The 11,311-nt window shown below is 46.7% G+C and overlaps 1 protein-coding gene across 1 annotated transcript in view; it reads right to left on the minus strand.

Moving 5' to 3' along the window:
* Window positions 1-9,043, minus strand: part of Mrtfa (myocardin related transcription factor A) — a 169,255-nt gene extending 160,212 nt beyond the window's left edge. The window contains exon 1 of the mRNA XM_021183976.2: window positions 8,386-9,043. The gene's annotated coding sequence lies outside the window, so the exon portion shown is untranslated. The remainder of the gene's footprint in view (window positions 1-8,385) is intronic.
* Between the last annotated feature and the right edge of the window lie 2,268 nt (window positions 9,044-11,311).

Raw genomic sequence — 11,311 nt, forward strand, 5'->3', positions numbered from 1 at the left:
TGTTTGTTTGCTGTTTTGGGAGTTTTGTTTTTGTTTTTGTCAGGGCTTCTCTGTGTAGCTTTGGGTGTCCTAGAACTCATGCTGGCCTCAATTCAGTGAACACAGAGATCCACTTGCCTCCGCCTCCCAAGTGCTGGATTAAAGGCCTGCATCACAGCCTCCAAACAAAATAACAGTTTTAATGTCTACATTCCTACCTCACCTCAGCTTTTTCCTTCTGAATCTCATGTTGCCCAAGTTGGCCTCTTCTCCCCAGTCTAAAATTATAAGTATGTGACACCAGACCTGATCTATGTGATACTGGGGATTGGCCCCAAGAATTTGTGCATGGCAGGAAAACACTCTCCTAACTGAACTATATCCCTAGCTCCTTACTTCTACTTTGTAAAGGAAAGACAGCACACATATGGCAAACTAAAAAAATATCCATCAAATTTCTACATATAAAATCAAGAAGCTGGGTGTGGTGGCACACGCCTTTAATTCCAACACTCAGGAGGCAGAGGCAGGTGGAACTCTGAGTTCGAGGCCAGCCTGGTCTACAAAGTGAGTTCCAGGACAGCCAGGGCTACACAGAGAAACCCTGTCTCGAAAAACAAAAAAACAAAACAAAACAAAAAACCCTAAAGTGTCAAGCATCATTAACACCAAAGGCAACATGGTCCATCCTAAAGTATGGAGAGAGGAAAACTTTCCATGTCCCTGTAAAGTTTTGTGGTAGTGAAAATATGTACAAACTAACCATGGCAGAGAGACCCTGGCATCACTTACACAATTTACAATGAAAAAGACACTGAAACACTAACAAAAAAATTCTAAACATTTGGACATTATAGTACGCCCATATTTGGTTAAGTATTTATTAAGTGGTTTAAGATGAGAAGCCTCCACTGCAGGAATGACAACTAAACACACATAAGGAAAGGGACCAGGAGTGTCTCTGAAGTTAGAACACCTTGACTACTGTCACAAAGAACTCTCACTCTGACACTTCCCACTAACCATGCAGAGACCGCACAGGAACAGCCAGAGACATGAGGGGGTGGCCAGGATAGCTCATTCATTCAGACACTAGGGTCCAAACGCTGGCTGTGACCTCCTGAGTCAGCACTCAGCACTGCTTACCACTTAGGTCACAGACCCACTGTTGAGAACTGATGATGATCACACAACACCCCAATAAGGAAGAGTCACTCTAGTGCTGCCCTTACCCTTTCTTTAATCATTTATTTTTATTTTATGTGCATTGGCGTTTTGCTTGCATGTATGTCAGTGTGAGCCTGTCAGGTCTTAAGAGATATCATTATGAGCTGCCATGTAGGTGCTGGGAACTGAACCTAGGTCCTCTGGAAGAGCAGTCAGTGCTCTTAACTGCTAAGCCATGTCCCTAGACCCCAGCCCTTAAACTTTTGATGTAACTTTATTGGCTACTGGACTTGGAGAGTCAGACATTTTCATATTATATACATTATGATTCAATTTTTTTAATATTGGAGCAAAAATGTCAAAGAATCAAAGCCACCAAGGTGACAGAGACCTGTAAACAGCACATCTATATCAAAGACAATTAAAAAACTGAAGGACACTCTCAGTTTCAAAATGAACTATCCAGAGCAGTGACCCCAGCGCTGGGAAAGCACGGGGAGGAGGGTCACAAGTTCAAGGCTAAACTCAGCCATATTTTAACTTCAAGGCCAATCTGGAGTTAAAAAAAAAATTCATAATCTGCTCATCAGGTCTCATTTGCAAAAGAGATTCCAAAATGTATAATATTAAGAGTGAGGACCAAGCATGGTGGAGCACTCCTTTAATCTCAGAACTTGAGAGGCAGAGGCAGGCGGATCTCTGAGTTCCAGACCAGCCTGGTCTACAGAGGCAGTTCCAGAGCTACATAAAGAGACCCTGTCTTGACCACCACACCCCATCCCCAAATTGTGAGGAGTAACAAACCAAACACAAAAAAGAGAGAAAAAAAGAGAGAGAGACTTTTCAGAGCACTCCTCCCAAGGACTGTACAGTGCCCTCATCACTGGGTCCACGTAGCTTAACAACAGTGGGGGAGTGGCCCAGACTCAGCTATTGAACCCTCAAATCACTTCACCTGAAAAACTATACCATGAAAAAGTTGAACGTCAACAACTGAACTACAGAACTGAGACCACTTCAGGAGCTCCCCTCCTGGCCCTGTGGCCCCTGCAGACAATGAGTCTAATATCTTCCCTCTTCAGACAGGACAGAGTTAATTAAGGTGTGGTGGCTTAGGCTTATGGAAGCAAGAGGATCAGGAAACAGGATACTGGAGAAATGACAGCAGGTTTATGTATGAGGTACCTGGATCGTGTCACATAAAAATATCTATCCAAGTGTCCTTGTCACACACAAAAATAAAAATCTGACCCATATTTTCCTGTTAGACAAAAATCATGACTTTGTGGTTTCAAAGACCCAGATCGTTTAATCCATTTCTATTTCCACAAGTTAGTTTCATCCTGAGGCAATCCACGGAAAAGGACTAATGTCTGTGAGGGGTTTGTCCCTTCCTGGAGGGGGATTGTCACACTATCTGTTCTTTCAATTCCTAAATTTCTACACTCCACACTGGCAGCTCCTTTTGCTTTCTGTGCCTTTAAGATTCCCTCAGAGTAACCTCTCCTGAAGCCTTAGCCACAGCTTTTCTCATCCTATGTCCTTCCTTTCGCCTCTCAGTTCTCTTCCAGCACCTCTAGGTACTGCATCTGAACCCACTCTGCAGAAGGATGACCCAGCACCTCTAGGTACTGCATCTGAACCCACTCTGCAGAAGGATGACCCAGCACCTCTAGGTACTGCATCTGAACCCACTCTGCAGAAGGATGACCCAGCACCTCTAGGTACTGCATCTGAACCCACTCTGCAGAAGGATGACCCAGCACCTCTAGGTACTGCATCTGAACCCACTCTGCAGAAGATGACCCAGCACCTCTAGGTACTGCATCTGAACCCACTCTGCAGAAGATGACCCAACACCTCTAGGTACTGCATCTGAACCCATTCTGCAGAAGGATGACTCAGCCATTCAAAGGACAGTCTAAGGGAAACACACACCCTTAGCAAGCAACCGTGCTTTAACTGTGCAGTTAAACTCAATAAAGCTGGGGGAAGGTGAGGTGGGTGTGGTGGTGTGTGCCTCTAATCCCAATACCAGGAGGTAGAAGCAATGGGCTCTTGAGAGTTCAGAGTCAACCTGACTACTCACTGGGTTCCAGGTCAAGACCCCTTTTTCAAACAAAGCAAATGAACTGCACTCGACTTTGCAAAATCAACATTATCTATCCTATGGGAGGCAGTGAGATGGGGCTGGGCATAAAGGCATCTACCACCAAGTCTTGACGACCCGGGTTCAATCTCCAGGATCCACAGGTGGAAGGAAAGAAAAAAAAAAAAACTGCCAGTTATCCCCTGGCCACACACATACACACCACACAGAGAGAGAGAGAGAGAGAGAGAGAGAGAGAGAGAGAGAGAGAGAGAATAGGAATTATCTAGACTAGTTGAACTAGAAAACAAATCCAACTGCCAACAGCTGACATTTAAATGCATCCTTCTGAATGAAAAAAAATTGACAAGTCATTCATTCATCTTCAGATCCAGCCTCATGTACTCACGTCAACATATACGCCACTGCCAAGAACCATAAATCATGACAATGGGATGGAAAGTTATTCTGAGAAGTTTACACTTTTTTAACCCCATTTTAACAATATAAAGCGTATACTATCTTCATCCCCATTGTACAGCTAGTGAGTCACAAAAAGACAAGCAAGAGCATCAGCCACGGAACCAGGAGTGGGGACATTGCTCCATCAGCCACGGAACCAGGAGTGGGGCCACCGCACCAGCCCAGCCAGTCTGACTCTAGTATTTACACTATTAATACTCTTCAGCTGCTTTCCTACCATTCTGATAACTTATCATTTTCTCAGTACCAGGCAAACAACTCCACCTTACTTTACAGAGAAGACCAAATATTTGCCCTTAATGTTAATGGTAACAGACTGCTTAAAATGTTCCGTATATACTAAGGGTGTGGCTCAGTGGGACAGTACCCATCTAGCCCTGCATGAAGCCCTGGGTCCTACATCCAGCATCTCAGAATCCTCCTGGCATTCATTTCTTCTATCATCCCTTCCCCCAATGTATAAGAAACAGGATACTGGAGAAATGATAGTATGTGACCTCTAAACCTAAGGCACAAACCCAGGAGAGCATTCGGTAAACTCTGTGGAAAAGGCACTATGAGGAAGAATTGGGTCAACTCTCTAGAAAGCCTGCACGCACCAAACTGTCAGCTCCATGGGCAGTCACATGGAAGAGGATCCACCAGCCTCAGTTGAGCTTTCAGATAACTACCTCACCACCTAACACGCTGCAGTCTCTTTCAAGACCCTGACCCGCTCAGCCAAGCTGCCAAGTGCCTGACTCACAGGAGGCAGAGGCAGGCAGATTTCACGAGTTCAAGGCCAGCCTGGTGGTCTACAGGGTGAGTCCCAGGACAGCCAGAGCTACCTTATCTTGAAACGCCTCCCACCCCACCCCCCAAAAATAGTGACTAGTTCACTGATTTTCTTGTTTAGGGGGTTGGTGGGTTGTTTTGTGGGTTTTTTCTCTTTTTAATATGTATGTGTCTGTGAATGTGGTGTGTGCATAAATATGTAGGTGCACAAGAATGCAGAGGCCAGAGACCGCTGTCTGAGATCTGCGGCTGCTGTCTTATTCCTTTAAGGCAGGGTCTCTCCCTGAACATAAAGTTTGCTTCCCGCCTCCTACCCCAGACAGGAACCCCAGGGATCCTCCTGTCTGCCTCTGCCTCAGTTTTGGGATCACTGGCATTGGTGGGACCATGCCCAGCTTGTTTCATAGGTGCTAAAATCCAAACCTGGCCTCCTCTTGTTTTCTTTCAAAGCAAAGGCTCTTTACTGCTGAACCACCATTCCAGCTCTGTTTTATTTTCTTAAGAAAAGCTGCCCTTGAACTCTCCATCTTCCTGTCTTGGTTTCCTGAATTATGGAGCTATAGGGATAAGTCACCATGCCCGGTAAGTTTTCTTGATTTCCAGACTGCATAAAGACCTCTCACATCGACAGTGACCACCTTCCTTCCTCTGTGTGTCCATCTGTAAGTCATGTCTTATGTTCACCCCATGTCTGCAACCATCAATGTCTTCCTTTCCTTTTTTTAAAACTTTCTAATCAAGATCCAACAGAAAGCATGGCACAGTGGCACACAGCTTTAACCCCAGCATTCTAGAATGGCACTGGCAATTGAATCTCTGAGTTTGAGGCCAGCCTGGTCTACATAGTGAGTTCCAAGATAGCCAGAGCTACACAGTGAGACTTTGTCTTGAAAAATAATAACTCAACTTTAGTATTCTCTCAGGCAAAAGACAAATGTCCCATGTGTCAATGAGCCCCAACTCTCATCCCAAGCACACACATTTTATACAGAGTAAATATTTAATTCATGTTAACTTTATAGTGAACAGGTTTTGCAGAGCATCTACTATGTCTCAAGAAGAACCTTTGAAGCTAGGATCAAAAGAAAACAAGCTCAGCATGTGGGTACTGTAGCCCCAGTCAGTCAGGAATCTAATACAGAAGATAACAAACGGTAGCCTAGTTCAAGGCCCAGCCTGGGCATGTAACAAGAACTTTCCTCAAGACGGGGAGCTAAAGGGAGAGAAGATGAAGCTGGATACGGTGGTTCATACCTATAATTCCTGCACTTAGGGGTCTGGGGCAGGCGCAGGGGGAGATTGCCCCGAGTTCTAGGCTCCATGGTCACTTCCAAGTCAGCCTGGTTACAAGAAGGAAATGTCTCAAACCACAGGGCTGGTAGAGTGTACTTGCAAGCATGAAGCCATGTATTCAAACACCAGCCCTGAAAGGGTGCAAAAGAGCCTGAACTAATGCCTTTTACATAGTGGGCATCAAGGAATGCTATTAAACAGTAGTTCTTACCTTCCTAATGTTTTGGGCCTTTAGTTCTTCACATTGAGGTGACCCCCAACCATAAAATGTTTTTTGTTGCTACTTCATAACTGTGATTTTGCTACTGTTATGAATTGCAATGTAAATATTTTTGGAGGCAGTTTGCCGAAGGGGTCATGACCCACAAGTTGAGAATCACTGTTATGGACTGTTCGGTTTCCTTCCTTTTGTCTGGCCCAAGTGCTCATAACTGTCTCTGCAATGTCAGGAAGCCAAGCTCATTTTCTTCCTTCTGGAATGGTCTTTATCTTGTTCAGTGGAATTAAGACACACCTCGAACACCATCTTTTCTTTAAGCTTCAAACACCATCTTTTCTTTAAGCTTTCCCATCAATTCGATTACTTTTTTTAAAGCTGTCTTGGCATTCTCCTACAACTCTGGGTCTGCACTCAGACTTTATTTCACCTTACTCTAACCACCTGTCACTCTTTCTGCCCCTCGAGACCAAGGACCGTATCTGACTCATCTTGATCTCAGCTCAGCAAAACACCTGGCACATTACATGCCTGGAACAAAAGGTCTGCTGAATGAATAAATGAAGTCATTACTTTAGAAGTATCCATAATTACTACTGGGTGACCCAAACTTTATGGTTTTGCCCTTTATGGGCTAAGATCCTGTTTTATACTTTTCTGAATCCCTCCCTCGCAGCATTTGGCAGAGTATTAAGGACGTGGAAAGTCTGCAGTAAATACTTTTGGATGATGGGAGACACATTACACTTCTCTCTCTCATGATTTAAAAACTTCCCCTAGTGAACCTGACTCTGGAAGGCCTTGTTAAAAAGGATACTTCTCAAAAATTCGGACAAAGAACTGAACGAAATTCGAGCCCTAGACTACAGACATTTTTCTTTGGATCTCTCTCTCTGAAGAAAGCAGTAGCAGTCTGCATCTTTCCAAGGCTCAGGCCTTTAATCCCAGCACTCAGAAACCAGAGGCACGCAGAACTCTGGATTCAAGGCCAGCCTGATCTACTTAGTAGGTTCCAGGCCAGCCACAGCTACACAGTGAGACTTTAAAAACAAGAACAAAAAAACAGCCAACTATCAGGAAGCCCTCTGATTTGCTATGAAAAAGACAAACACCAGTAGATGAAACTCAGTTTAACTTTCAGCCAAGGGTTCCCCTCCCTACAGGGATGGGGCTGTGGGCCAGTTGGCTGTACCATTTTACCCCTGGAAGGCAGTTCATTTTCAACAATAAAACTTCATAAGTGGACTTTTTTGGTGGAAGGGGCTTCTACAGTAAAGCCCTTAAGTTTGACTTCTTGAACATAAAGATCGGGCTGCAGGCTTTGGCTTCAGACCTCAAAAACTTACAATTTGGGGACATTCCGGACACTTTATGGATTTTAAAACTATGTGAACCCATGAAGCATAGGTGTAATTTCATCATATTTAAGCAATTAAGTTCACATTCTTAGTCTTCACACACTTTATGCCAAAGTATTCGGGCAAGCAGTAAACTGACCACCAGTCTGTCCTTTGGTTCTGTCATTTTAACAAAGAGAAATCCTGACAAAGACAAGCTATACTGTACTCACACACCTATCCTGCAGTCCTCAACATCAGGATACTCGTCTTTTCTTGGATCCCTTCCTTGTATGTGTTGAACACCGTTCCAAGCGTTTTATTACAAATTCTTTCATTTACTATCTGCATTCCAATGTAATAGGTATTGTTAGTTCCATTTTCCAGATAAGCAATCTAAACGTAGGTTTGATATCTAACAGGGAAAGCTCCAGCACTAACCACTCTATAGTATTAGTGTTTTCTTATGGAGCGAGGAAGGCGGAAGTCATCAAAGGCACATAGACAGACAAACAGTCACACACACACACACACACACACACACACACACACACGAGGCGGACACTTCTTTGGCGGTCAAGTTTCAAATCTGCGGAGCCCTGCAGACCTGGAGGCACCCATGCTGCTATATGGTCGTCAGGTCCAGGTGAACCTCCTTGCCACGAGAAGCCAGCGGATTGCACCTGGATCCTCCAGGTTTGCACAAGGGCCGGGAGAAAGCGCTCGATCGGTCGGTCCCAAGCAGATTACACACACTCGGGGAGCAGCCAGGGCGGGAACCTAGCTGCTCCCTAGCCAGCACAGCCCTGGCGGTGCACAGGTGCACGGTCGCACCCGACTGTCCTGTCGAGTGACCAGGGCTTTGAGACCCCAGCCCCTTGGGAAAGGGCGGGACTGGAGTGGAGGACTGCGGGAGGCAATCCCGGGCTCGGAGCCTACAGCGCCCGGCCGGTCCAGGGCACACGCGGAAGGGTCGCGGGGAGAAAGGATGCTCGAGCGGGGCGGGGCCGGTGGGGGAGGGGGACCCTGCCCGAACTCTCACTCACCGCCTCGTTCGCCTCCTGGCCCGGGCTCCGCGGCTCGCCCCACTCCGGTGCCAGCCGCTCACGTATCCTCCCCGAGCCTCTAGGACCAGTCAGACTGCACCAAGATGGGGAGAGGTCCGCGCAAGCCGAGGGAGCGTGGCGAGCGGGAACGAGGGGGTGGGGAGGGTGGGACGGTCGTTCTTACCGCCGGGGACACCGCAGACACGACCGCCGCCGGCTCCACTCAGCCACGGAAGCTGCGGGCCCTCCCACCACTCCGGGTCCCGCCTCCGCACCCTCCCCCCCACCCGCCTGGGAGCGACAGCCGTGTCGACCAATCAGAAACCTCGCGCCGTTAGGGCTGGCCCGACTTAGGGGGGCGTTCGCCAAAGGAAGAGGAACGAGGAAGGCTAGTACGGCGGCGCGACTTCTGTGACTGACATCATAGCGCAGCCAATCGGTAACTGAGAGATGACTTCATCGCTGAAGGAAGTCTGGAACTGGCGGAGCGGCCGCCAAGAGGAGGAGGTCGGCGACGAGCCGAGGGGCGGAGTCTGGGTCTTAAAGAAACCGTAACACATCTGATCACCCTGTCAAAGGGTGACCGCGGAGCTAGCTACCTAGGGTTCGGTGCCCAGCCTGGAGGTTTAATGCAAAAATCCTGCAGTCTTCATCTCGGTCCTCCCTCCTGTCTTTGCTCCGCGGGGACTCCCAAGTCGATTATTTCACATTCGCATTTCCCGAAAGGACACAATAAATTCCGCTCTGGCCTGGAACCCTGAACTCTGTCATGTCCCTGCCCTTCCGTGGCCAAGCGCTTTCTTTCTCTGAGTCGGTTCTCCTCCGGTAAAAGGACTGACACCTACCTGCCTAGACTGTTGAGATTATTTCTCAACAGCGGAAGTGCTTGCAGCTAGAGGGAAAGGGTTGAATGAACCCAGATTTTATCCGGGGCCTCACTGCACTAAATGAATCTGGGCGGCTCTTCCAACTTTAAAATTCTAAACTGCTGGTGTGTAGCCTAAAAGTGTGTATATGTCTGTGTGTGTGTGTGTGTGGAGAGAGAGAGAGAGAGAGAGAGAGAGAGGGAGAGCATAACTGCATAAATCCAACATTTAAAGAGACTACCTGCTAAAGAGGTGAAACTAGTTAAAGCCCAAGTTGCTAAGAGCCACTATGGAGGCCCCTTTTCTGGAACACTACCCCTTCCCCCCAACAAAGAGGGAGAGCGCTGAAAAGGAGAAATAATTTGGACTTGGTGCCTTAGTGTTTCCGAAACACTTTCCCTTGGGAGATATAAACAACAGTCTATCTCCCTCTTTTAGGCCACCATCCGTTGGATAAACTGAAGTATGATTGCCCCAGAGTCCAACGTGGAAAACCAGTGAGTTTATTGGACTTACTAAGAAATCACGGCTGGCCCCCAAAGCAGCGAGACCACCAAAAAGTTGCACCCCAGCATGGATGATGATGTCCCCATAGCTGCGTAGATGGCATACACAGTTCAGTTAAACTTCCATAGTCTACACAACTCTAGCCAAGTCACAAGACCTCAAGCAGCTAGGGCAAAATTGAGGACGGTGAGCTGGGAGATGCTGGAGGAGGTAACTGGGATCCAGCAAGGATTCAGAGAAGTCCCCCTAAGTCCTTCCATCAATGCAGGAACATCAACAGTCAACAAGCCCAGTCTTGGGGGGCTCTTGCAAGATAGCTGTGCTCTTGCAACGAGCTGCTGGACACAAGGAAAAAGAAAGAAGGTGCTTTCCCTAAAGGTTCTGGAGAACAGAGTCCCCAGCGTAGGAGCAAGGGTTAACACTGTAGAAGCAGAAACCCTCAGGGGCATCCTGACAGATGTGGGAAGGCACAGTGACTGGAAGGAGGTAACGCATGTTACATCTCTGAATGAGTTATTCTGTATGGCTTCCGTTCTCCCCCGGAAATCTCCCAGACTGCTCAGTGGTGTGTGGCTCTATTGGATAGGAGAAGAAGCTGCAACTCCCTCTATCCACTGCAGTAAGCCAGACCGGCCCTGAGTAATTCCCAGTTATTCATCTGTAAGTCAGCTTCAAGTTCCGTACCACGTGTCTCATCACAGAACCTTGGAGGTAGACCAGATCCTGTGGCCTCTTAGTCACACTTTCCCTCCCAAGATTAAAAAAAATAATAAAAAAATCCATAAAAGCCCTAATAAAATTATATGTTCAATAACTATACATGCTATATAAATAAAAACTTAAAAGGAAATAAGATTTTATGTATAGAAGTCCTCTAACTTGCTATATGGTCAAGGATGACCTTGAACTCATGACCCTCCTGCTTTCCCATCCTGGGTCCTGGGCTTCTGACTACTCATCAGCACACCTTGTACCACACGTACCTTCTTGAGGTACGTGTCTCACTGAGGGGTGAGACAGAGGAGATTCGGTAAACCATAGCCTTGGGGTACCTGCGCTAAGTCGGGAGAAGCTAAGGTAATGCCTGAGAGACTTCCACAGTAGGCTGAGTCCTGACTAACAGATGACACATGCAGAGGCACCCTCAGAGGAGAAAGTCCTCCAGCCTGGAATTACTGGTGTGGTGAAGATTTCTCCGAGATAAGCCCAAGGCAGGGCATACTGGATATTGTCCACAAAGACACAACCCTGGTGTAAGAGCCAAGGTGCAAAGGAACCACAAGTGTACGCTATTGGGTATTCGAAGAACAGTGTGCTCATTTATGGCCTTCTGCAGGGCACATTCCTCACACCTGAAAAGCCCACCACCTCACAAATAAACCTATTCTCCCATGAGCAACTTAAATTTCTTATTGTATACATTTTGTGTATATATACATATGTTTATATGTGTGTGTACACACACACACATATATATATACATGTATATATAGTCAAAGTGCTGTATTTTTACAATTTATAAGATTTAATGTACATGGGTGTTTTGCCTACAT

Source organism: Mus caroli, chromosome 15 (genome assembly GCF_900094665.2).
Source record: "Mus caroli chromosome 15, CAROLI_EIJ_v1.1, whole genome shotgun sequence".
In the NCBI taxonomy this organism is placed as follows: Eukaryota; Metazoa; Chordata; class Mammalia; order Rodentia; family Muridae; genus Mus; species Mus caroli.